The sequence below is a fragment of the Festucalex cinctus genome, chromosome 16 (assembly GCF_051991245.1).
Source record: "Festucalex cinctus isolate MCC-2025b chromosome 16, RoL_Fcin_1.0, whole genome shotgun sequence".
In the NCBI taxonomy this organism is placed as follows: domain Eukaryota; kingdom Metazoa; phylum Chordata; class Actinopteri; order Syngnathiformes; family Syngnathidae; genus Festucalex; species Festucalex cinctus.
Window position 1 is genome coordinate 9,832,619 of NC_135426.1, and position 11,396 is coordinate 9,844,014.

The window sequence follows — 11,396 nt, forward strand, 5'->3', positions numbered from 1 at the left end:
CACATTGAGTTGCCTTGTGTATGAAATGTGCTATACAAATAAACTTGCCTTGCCTTGCCTGTAAATGATTACTATTTTGAGTTTGTACGCCATGTTGAAGATTGAAGAGGGAGAAATATAAATAAAATAAAATAAAATAAAATAAAGACGGATTAAAAAACAAAAAAACAAAACAAAAAAAACTTTTTTCCCCCCCGCTGGTTTGAGGGAACAACTCAACGAGTCATTTAAAATGTTAAAAGTTTAAACTTTAAATTCTGGATGTACCCTTCGACACAAAATGACAAATTTGCCCTCTACTTCGTTATTCACTACGGCGTTTATTATTATTTTAGCTAGTTAGCTCTCGATTTAGCTGCGACCCGGAAGTTAAACACTAACCGGAAAAAGAAATGAATTGTTTGTCATGGCGTGTTGTTTGTTTGGAGCGAGACAGATTACGTTAGTATTAGTCGGTATTTTCGATTGTTTACATGCACAGATATAGATTTATGCACAATAAAAGGATATTTTCTTCACGTCGGCTGCTGCCCGTCTACCTGCACGCCAGCTGAAGAAAAGTGGACACGTGTTGTGAAAAGGTAACTAACTCATGTCCAACTTTTCCACGTTTTTCACTGCGTGGTCCTCTAAAAGTACATTTTTGTTGAAAAAGAACCACCGTCTTCTATTTAGCATGTCCTCAGTTGACTCGATTAGATCAAAACTTGTAGGTTCGTTTACACAATCTAGAGACACGATACTATCGTCCAATGTAAAATTTGTTTATTAGTCTGTGAGATAAGTGTGAGATAGTAATAATAGTAATAATAATAAGACAACAGGGTGAAAGAAAATCGACTTTGAGCATTTGAAAATGCTCTGATGAGTCAGTGTTGTTGATAACTTGTGAGGGATTACTGTAGTTGATGCTGCATTCGAGGAACTCATTTTGACCTCCAAGAAACTTGCCTTCTTGCAATTTTGCTTTATTTATTGTTTTTATATTATTTCCTGAGCATTTCATACAGTTCAGTAGTTCACCGTATAATTTCATGCAGGGAGATTGCGGCATACTATTGCTTTAAATTATGCCGAATATTTATGAAATAGAAAGCTATCGAGTTTATATGGAAGCCCAAAAGTGGCAAAATTCAATAAATAAAAAGGCCTTTTTGAAATAACTATTCTTTTGATAAATAACAGGCAATTATGTAATATGGCTATTAAATTTTAAAATGAGGTGTTAGTATTATTATGAAAAGTTTTATGCTATTCTTTAATATGTAACAAATATTTTATTTTGCTTAAATATTTCATAATGATTATTTTAACAACGTCATACTTTATAAAAATAATGACATTTAATTTATTTTCAAGGTTTTATAAGATAATAAAACGTTGTTTTACAAAGTCAGTTTTTATTTCATAATGTCCTTTTCCACAATGGTCTTCTTTTACATAATGGCGTTTTACAGCCGAATGTCTTGGCCTGTCAATCAAAGTCAGTGGGTGGGACCACCTGTGTGAGCCGAGATCGCCGTGACGCCTACCCCGTAGCCTGACGCAGAAGTTTAACAAGGCCTTTACGTTATGATCCGATTCTAAACGATTTGTAAAACGCCATTATGTAAAAGACGACCTTTGGGGAAAAGGACATTATGAAATAAAAACTGACTTTGTAAAACAACGTTTTATTATCTTATAAAACCTTGAAAATAAATTAAATGTCATTATTTTTTAAAAAAGTATGACGTTGTTAAAATAATCATTATGAAATATTTAATCAAAATAAAATATTTGTTACATATTAAAGAATAGCATTACACTTTTCATAATAATACTAACACCTCATTTTAAAATTTAATGGCCATATTACATAATAGCCTGTTATTTATCAAAAGAATAGTTATTTCAAAAAGGCATTTTTATTTATTGAATTTTGACACTTTTGGGCTTCCATAGTTTTATACTCGAGAAAGATGTTTTGCCATTCACGGTCTGTTTCTCCAAAGGGGTTGCCATTGTAGAGTGACGTCACATTGTAGTCCGTCGGTAGAGCCGGGGTACCCCCCCACTCGAATTTGCAACTGTGATTTCTGAGTTGAAGTTGCGTTCCGGTTGTCAAGACGCTATCTGTGACACGTGCACGATCTGTGAAGCGCATGCGCATCGGCCATTTTGGATCGCTAACGACGGCGACCCCATATATGTCAAAACACGTTCACACACGCAAATGAAACAGACATAGCCAAAGGTACAGGGCAGGTGTACGTTTGTTTGTTTGTTTATGTATGTATATAATTATAGTTTTCTGAGAGTGGGTACGGTTGATTTTTAGTCGTTGCACTATCGGCCAGGCATTGAAAGATATTTTGTTCGAGTGTGGTAGCTGTAGTTAGCGATCCAAGAAGGCCGATCTGCTGCGCATGCGCGTCACAGATCGTGCAGGGGTCACAGATCGTGTCTTGACACCCGTACACACTTCCTGGTTTGAAGTGGGAAAAGTCCGACTTCCGACAATCCTCGAATGCACCATAATAAAGAAAGAAAGAAAGAAAGAAGAAGAAGAAGAATAAAAAAAAAGGTCCAGAGGTCGGGGTGGCATCAGCGAAGGCGGTCTTATGCGGGCGATGGGCGTGAGAAGGGTGGAGTCAGCAGAGAGGAGCGAGCGGGTGGGGGAGTGGCTTAGGTTGGACTGCACTGACCTGCTTGCTGACTGGATGTATCACTTGAATTCTATGAAAAATCATAAATAATCAGATTGTCGTCAAAACTTCAATAATATGATATTTAGGAAGTACTGATGCGAATATTTAATCGTATTTCAATTGTTTGAAAGCCAAGTGAATTATGCAAATTGACACCTGCGATATGCAAATGAGCATGACTGACTGCTTCCGTTTCTGTTTTCTTGACATGATGGAGGCCGTTTGGGACATGGATGGGTCTGCGCTTCAACCATGCAATTGGAAACCTGCTTTTAGACAGGTATGTGTACTTTTTTTTTACACAGAAGATACCATGCGTGTGCTTTAGGAGGTGTGTCTGATGCCACTTAGCCATTTGTCAGTGAACTTTGACTTCCGCTTGATGTACTTGGACACACACCAGAACAACATTCATTGATTCTGAACATGTGCTTTTTTTAAAAAAAAATTTAAATTTATTTATTTATTTGTTTTTAATCACATTGGTGTGGCCAAAATTATTGAAAAATAATTTATTTAGAAAATGTTTCAAATAATTTGGCAAAATATTTTTTTTTTCAGATTTATAAAAAAATAAAAAATAACAATCAATTAGGTTAATGATAAGTTGCCTACTAATTAAACTAAATACTATTTGTGCAAAAAAATAAAATAAAACAATCGTAATCTTCAAAGCACATGTCCAGGAGCATTGAATGATGTACTTGTTGTCTGGTTCCACGTGTGGCAGTGTTGATGAATTGGGGTTGGCCTATAGAGAGATGGCTCAGCCATTTGGTGTGTCAGTGAACTTTGACTTGCGCTTGATGTACTTAGACACACACCAGAACAACATTCAATGATTCTGAACATGTGCTTTTTTAAAATCACAATGTGTGGCACAAATTATTGAAAAATAAATTTGGAAAATGTTTCAAATAAGTTGCTAAAATTAAAACACCTTTTTTTTCAAATTATTTAAAAAAACAAAACAAAAAAACAATTAGGTTGATATATTATATTGCCTACTTATTAAAATACATATTTTATTGTAGAAAAATTAAAATAAAAAAAGATTTAAAAGCACATGTCCGGGAGCATTGAATGATGTACTTGTCTGGTTCCACGTGTGGCAGTGTTGATGAATTGGGGTTGGCCTATAGAGAGATGGCTCAGCCATTTGGTGTGTCAGTGAACTTTGACTTGCGCTTGATGTACTTAGACACACACCAGAACACCATTCAGTGGTTCTGAACATGTGCTTTTTTAAAATCACATTGGTGTGGCCGAAATGACTGAAAAAATACATTATTTAGAAAATGTTTAAAATAAGTTGGCAAAGTAAAAACAACAAATGTATTTTAAAAAATCAATTAGATTGATATTATGCTACCTACTTATTAAAATAAATATTATTTGTACAAAAAAAATCTTCAAAGCACATGTCTAGGAGCATTGAATGATGTACTTGTCTGGTTCCACGTGTGGCAGTGTTGTGCAGTCGATGAACTGGGTTTGGCCTATAGAGAGATGGGTCAGCTAGTTGGTTTTTGGTTGCACTTATGTACTGAATGACTTTCCAAAATGGCCAAATTGTTAGGTACACCCTAGTTGTCTTCTTGACTAATGTATACAGGTTATGATAGTAGATAGACAAGTCATGAGGTGTCAGTCGATACCCCTCAAGTGTACCTAATCAAGTGTCCAAATATCAGGTACACTCTCTTATTTCTTTAATGCACATAGAAATAGTAAAAAAAAAATGTGAAAAACTGTTTTGCTTATACTGATGATTGCACATGCTAACCTTTGTTAATGATTTTTAACTGAGGCATTTTAATGACATTTTGGCATCGTTACTTAGTATAGATAGACAAGTCATGAGGTGTACCTAATCAAGTGTCCAAATATTAGGTACACTCTTAGTCTTATTTCTTGACTATGTGGACATAGTCTATTGACAGATAGATCATGTCCACAAATGTCACGAGTGCACAGTAGAACCTTTACATGTTGTTCCATGTGGTGTGTGAACTTCACATGGTATGAAGGGATATGTGCTACTTCAAATGCATGTAAAAATGGTTTAAAACATGTTCTGCTTTTACTGATGATTCCACATGCTACCCTTTTGTTTACATTTTTTAACTGAGGCATTTTAATTAAAATAATTAGACATTACTCTGTTTATTTTTATTTTTTTTATTATTATTTTTAGCTAGGTAGCATTTGACTTAGCTACGAGCCCGAAGTGTTGTAATTTGATGTGAATGAGCATGATTGACTCTTTTTGTTTTTGTTTCTTGACAGGATGGAGGAGGTCTTGGATGAACACGCAGCCAACAGCCTCAAGACTTGAGGACATGTGGATGGATCTGTGCTACATTGACAGCAAGCCGCTTTTGGACAGGTGTGTGCGCTATTTGAAGGCAAATGTTGTGTGCTTCAGGTATGTGATGTTACATATAAATAACACTAAGGTATTTTGAAATGATTCAATGGATGTTAATTTTGTCCACATGTCCAGAAGCATTGAATGATGTTGTGTTTGTTTTGTCCCATGTGGAGATGGGTTGTTTGTGCTCATATGACATCACACACAACATGGTGTCGTGTGCTGCTGCTTCCATGCACAGCCTGTCAACCAACATTTGTAACTTGAGTCCAACATTATTGCTGTATCCAAAAAAAACTGCTTGTCTGAAGTCAAATATATTGTTCAACTGGAATCAGTGTCTCCGTGTTTTATTTCTAATTGCACGTTGAATTTTCAAATTGTGACAATTTGTCAGTGTCATTCATTCAGGTGGTTGTATTCTCATTTTTTGAGTGGATTGCAACTAGATTGTTCAGGTTGTCCTTGATGTTTTGGCCTCATGTCCAAGCTGGCTTTCTCCATTCATTTTCAAGGCCAGATGGCGCGATTTTGAGCGTGAATCGAGGAAGCCTGCTCGGACCAGAGGCCAAAACATCTTCAAGAACAACCTGAACAATCCACTTGCAATCCATTCAAGGCCCAAAAAATGCTTTCTTGCTACTATTAAACCTCAAAATGCAAATGAATACACCTAGCTCCACCCACTTCAGGAAAATGTCCTAATTAATTTGCATAACTGGCCACTCCCACTCAGAATTGACCTATTGGATGGCTGTATGCAAATTAATTTGCATAGCCACACCCACTTTTCCTTCACCAGATGGGTATATTGCCTACTTTACATAGCCACACCTACTTATGCAAATCTGCAGGTGCAGAAATTTGCATAAACCCCACCCACTTATGGAGCCCACCAATTAGATTCCTGCACTACTACAGAAACCACCAATCAGATCGCTTCCTGTTCACTAACTTGCATAACCCCACCCCATGCAACCTGGCCACACCCCTTTATTTTAAAAGATTGAAACATTTCAAGAGGTTATGTAATGTTACAAGAACAGTTCAGAAAACATGCATTTTGTCAACTTTATTTTTTTCCTGCAGAGTACATGTTGAATGGCAAACTGAAAAAAAAACAATTTAAAGAAAACTTAAGTTTAAGATTTAAAAAAAAAAAAGAAAAAAAGTTGCATGACTTGGTTGCCGTCTCCTTGTCACCAGGTGCAGTTGTGGACCAGCAGGGGCAGCTTATGCCGACCTAAGACAAAACAACATCAGTGAGTCAAGTCAACTTGTGCAGCAAATGTTTTTGAGATGCAACGAAACCCACCAGCACAGAAGGTGATCTGGGCCAAATCGCTCACAGCTGCATCGCCAGGAAGCCTGCCATATTCCTCTGCGCCTGCGGCAGGAAAAAAACAAAAACTGGAAGACAGTCGACAACATTCAAAGCTTACCGTCAATTGCGGCAGCTTCTTCCAGTTGATGGCATCAATGCAACAGCAAGAACACAAGTGTTGAACAGTTACTGCCTTGTGAAGTGGCCTAAAAAAAGGAAGCGTGAAAAGTACTTCTGACTGCAGCAAATGTGACAAGGTGAAACCACCAGTGCAGACGAGGACCTGCGAGTTGTTTCTGGGACTATCAATGATGACGCAGTCACAGGAAGATCACCATGAAGAAAACATTTCCGTAATATGTAGCGACAGAGCATAATCAAACCAGTCCAGCATCTAATTCACTTTATTAACAATCCAAAAAACAAACTTAAAGTTGGATGACTTGATTGCTGTCTCTTTGTCACCAGATGAAGTTGTGAACCAGCGGGAGAAGATTTTGTGGACCTAAGAAAACGACATAAGTGAGTCAAGTCAACTTGTGCAGCAAATGTTTGAAATATGATGAAACCCACCAGCACAGAAGGGGATCTGACAACATCTGTGGGATTTGGGCCAATCACTCACAGGTGCATCGCCAGGAAGCCTGCCATGTTACTTGGCCCCTGTGGTAGGAGGGGAGGGGAAGAGAGTTTTAAAAAAAAATAAAATAAAAAATAAACACCACCACACACAGGAAGACATTGAGAAGCTCGCCGAGTTAACATTCAAAGCTTATCGTCAACTTCTTGCAGCTGATGGCATCCATGCAGCACCAAGAAAACAAGTGTTGAACAGTCACTGCCCGGTGAAGGGGACTCTACGATGCATTCAAAGTACTTTTGACTGCAGCAAATATTTGACAAGATAAAACTCACCAGTACAGAAGAGGACCTGAGAGTTGCTTCTGGGACTGTCAGTGATGATGCAGCTGCGTTCACAGGAAGATGACCATGAAGAAAACAGTGACATAGTGCATGTCAACCTTCTACTTTCATCCACTGCCAAACTGCAACCGACACACAAACAGAAGATAAGCAATGAACCAGTCCAGCATGTCAAAATCCGCATTCCCCTCCCATTTAAAATAAATAAATTCAGCAGCAATGAAGACAATGTACATGTTTGTCTTTCCCCCAAAACAGATGCAGGATCTTGCTGGCCAGGCAGTTTCTCCAGATGACCAGTTCAAGACAGGAAGCCTCCCAAGAATGGTTGAGCTTCCCCAGGGCCCAGCGATGCTTCGGCACCACCTAGTGGACATAAGCACAAATAAACCAACATTAACATGTCAGCACGAAAAAGTCAAGTCAGCTTTATAATAGGTAAACGCACCTTTGAGGGTCCCAAGTAAGTGAAGCGCAGCTCAACGCAGCTTTGGAGTAACTACAAAAACAGCTGTTCATATCAACCATTTTGTTTTGCAGCATGCTCACAACCCATCAATGGCCAGCCTCAAACAATTCTTGTTCGTCGGACAGTTCTGGTTCAAGTCAAGATGCAGTTTTTACCTGCCCACGCACAAAAAAACAAAACAAAAAAAAAAAGTCAGGAATTCTCAGAACAAGGGACCTGACATGTCTTTACCTTACCCTCTTTCAGTCTTGTCCAGGAGGACAACTACAACGTGAGGCCAAACCGTTAACTTGTTTTTCAAGAAGGCTGCAGGGTGGAGTTAACAATGAGGTAGTGTACAGCACAACATTTTGCCATCCGGGCCCTTAGAAATTCATATATTTTTGCTTGTAATGAGTTTGCACCTGAATCGCATCACTGGAAGCCTCCTGTTGGCATTCAGAATGTTGTAGCTCATCTTCACCATGTGCTGAAACTAATTAAAACATATCACATATTAACGTGTATGAGTGTTTGTGTCTCACCAGGGACAAGAACAGGGCTGAGCTGGACACAGTGTCAGTGGCTGGGCTGAAAGACACGGTGACGTTACTTAGTTAGCTTTGAAACATGCATTTATCCAGGGAACAGAAGGGGGGGGGTTATAGTCAAATAGATAATGGAAGTATGCAGCTTGATTTCAAGGAGAGTCCATTCACTTAAGATGCAAGCCTGTGGAAAAAAAATAAGATTGATAAGAGTTGATTCTCATTGAAGTTAATGTAAAAACGCTGGCAACATATTTTCTCCAGACGCTGGAAAAGGGCGTTAGTTTAATATTTAAAATAAATAAATAACGGTACGTCGTGTTATTCAAGATATTCCATTTCCAAGTGCCGTTTCGGCGTATAATAACTAAAAGTTTTAACAAATAAGTACTTTAGTTACCGCTGTAGCGAGCAGTGACGGGAGTCGGAGGCAGTGTGTTGAAGTCCGGAGCCAAAGACCGGCCATTTATTGACATCAGCTTCTCAGCGTTTAACAGCAACAACAACTCACTCTGCATGAGGCTCACAGACCTACCAACATTTTATTCTTTTATCCTTTCATCCCATCCAACTCCTCCTTCGTCCCAACGTTCCGTGGGTGAATTATGTTCCAATCACTACACAGCGATATTTATTGCCCAACATGTCAAATACATGAGTTTGTGTCATTTTAGCACACGGTTGACGTTAATTGACCGCGATCGAACAAACATTTTACCAAGCATGATAACAAGGTGTTTGCACGCTAAAAATGCGAACATGTTAAAAGTTACAACCACGAGAAGAATTGGAATCTTAAAACAAACCTCTTGTCAAAGCTTTTGGTCATCTTGTCGAGATGAGTGAAGACCAGCAGGCGGACGGTGTCTACGTGATGCTGTCAGACTGATGAAAGATCGTTCGTTTAATTATTCACAGGTTAAATAGGTTTTCGGTAACTACGTCATCACGTTTTTTTTTTTAAAAAAGCTTTATTTAACCGGGAGAACAAAAAACTCATCTTCATTTAGATAGAGAATCATGAAAATGTGAAGCACCTGCGGTCAGGATCGAACCTCGGTCGTCTGCACGGGAGACAGTGTCGTTAACCATTCACCCAAACTCGCCAGTTACCTTTTTTCGCTTTTGGTCGTAATTATGCTATAGAGTGACAAATGGCGGCCAAACCACAACAACTGATTCTATGAATAGAACCGAAAATCCCGAGGTTGTCAAAGCCGAGATGGTCGAATGGTATACGACATCGCCTTTGGTTTACTTGTTCTCGTGTTCGATTCTCGCTTTGTGCAACCTTTAGGTTTCGTCATATGTTTATGTAGTTCGAGGGTGCACAAGCGAGGATTGAACCCGGATCACCTGAACCGGAGGCAAAGTTTTATACCATTTGGCCATTATGCTTGAAGGTGTTCGGCGTTTTACTTTAGGTATTTGTAGGATTTCCACATGAGTATGTAAACGATAAATGCGATAAGAACCAGGTTTGATGGCGTAGAAGCTGGCCGAGTAACAAAGATTTCGAGTACTCCAGACCATCCGCCGCCGCAGATCCGGGTTCGAGCCCAGGTAATTTCTGTTTTATGGGATGATGTCCCAAATTATTGAAAATGAGGGAGAGAGCGGGGATCGAACTCGGTACCACCGCTAAGGCAGCCGGTGTCTTTTTCCATCGGGCCATCCGTTCAGCGTGCGTTTGCAAAAAATAATGAAGGTGATGTGTACACTTCTTGTTAACCGAATTTTTGAGAGTCAAGTTTGTTCAGGTGCACCCCCAACCTTCACCCTCCCCACCAGCCATGAGCGACACCATCAGATACTTCTTTCTTGTATTTTATTAATTTTTTTTAACTCATTCACTGCCAGTCATTATAGAAAATTTGTACATTTCCAATACTCACGTGATATTCCATTCAATAATTATATAGAAACCGAATCTACCAAATAACAGAATAGACTCCCTACTTTTTGTCCCGTCCCGTTCTTTTATAATTGACAGCAGAAAAATGTAGGTTTGCCAAAATACAGCCATTTCTCCCATGGACTCTGAAACTGTGTTTATTTCCTATAAAATGGGGCTATGATGTCATCTACCGGTGGTTGGGCATCAGTAAAGTTGTTTCCAAGTTTGATATTTACAGTGGAGCATGCTCAGATTCGCCCCCATTTAGCACCGCTCTAAAAAATACAATTGACAAGTATACTTGTCAAAGGCAGTGAATGAGTTAATCGTTATTACTTTCAATTCCCGCATCCACATCCTGGTAGTCAGCTATGTAACCTACTCAAGTACGAATCCAACGATTGTTTTATAAATTAACAGCTCACGAAAAAATGAATCCTATTCCCAGCCTGTATGTAGTTACACCAGTCATCCACAGGAGGGCAGTATTGTATCGTATCTCAGTTGCTTCACCTTGAAACTTTCATTACGACTTTGATTGACCACCCACACGGATTCTCGACGATTCTTCTTGTTTGTTGTTGAACTATATTTCCTGGGCGGCTTTAATGATGCGCGTCTTATAACGGGACGCTTTTTTTTTTTTTTAACACATTACTGAACAATTACAAACGAGCCGAAACCCAGATATACAAACCTGAAACGTCACCCTCCCAGGGAGTGCGCCGTCTGCTGGAGACATGTGGTACTGAACCCAAGCCACTCATTTTTACGTGAATTTTCCCGATAACTTTTGAACCCAATTATGGAGGACCAAAACTGCCAAAATTCGAAATGAATAAATGACTAAATAAATAAATAAATGTCTAAAAGTGAAAATATGAATGAATATAAAAATATATATAATTCGAAAATTATATCTAAAAAAATTAATATAAATGGAAATAAATCAGTTTTAATTTTTAATTTTAGTCATTTATTTATTTAGACATTTATTTATTTAGACATCTATTTAGGCATTTATTTATGTATTTCGTCATTTATTTATTTAGTCATTTACCTTAGGGCTCCGTATGTTTCTACAGATGAAGTGGAAGGAAATGCATTCCCATACAGGAGCACACAGCCTTGGGGGTCCCCGTGCATGATGGTCTAAATATTAACAGTCTTACAGAAATTAATTACTGAAAG

The 11,396-nt window shown here is 38.5% G+C and overlaps 2 long non-coding RNA genes across 8 annotated transcripts; one reads left to right on the forward strand and one right to left on the reverse strand.

Moving 5' to 3' along the window:
• Window positions 1–376: 376 nt before the first annotated feature.
• On the forward strand, window positions 377–8,281 carry LOC144003008 (uncharacterized). Of its 6 annotated transcripts, XR_013278868.1 has the most exons (7): window positions 377–581; window positions 2,908–2,970; window positions 4,980–5,079; window positions 6,271–6,741; window positions 6,857–6,910; window positions 7,181–7,775; window positions 7,853–8,281. It is a non-coding gene; the product is annotated as an uncharacterized LOC144003008 (long non-coding RNA). The 6 variants fall into 6 exon arrangements; XR_013278866.1 differs by having other exon boundaries at window positions 6,271–6,910; XR_013278867.1 differs by having other exon boundaries at window positions 6,271–6,910; window positions 7,571–7,775.
• LOC144003007 (uncharacterized) lies at window positions 6,122–9,564 on the reverse strand. Of its 2 annotated transcripts, XR_013278861.1 has the most exons (10): window positions 9,346–9,564; window positions 9,115–9,193; window positions 8,186–8,351; window positions 8,018–8,087; window positions 7,761–7,936; window positions 7,547–7,678; window positions 7,304–7,434; window positions 6,962–7,051; window positions 6,380–6,893; window positions 6,122–6,307 (listed from the first exon to the last, which is right to left on the reverse strand). It is a non-coding gene; the product is annotated as an uncharacterized LOC144003007 (long non-coding RNA). The 2 variants fall into 2 exon arrangements; XR_013278862.1 differs by lacking the exons at window positions 9,115–9,193; window positions 9,346–9,564 and adding an exon at window positions 8,709–9,105.
• Window positions 9,565–11,396: the final 1,832 nt, after the last annotated feature.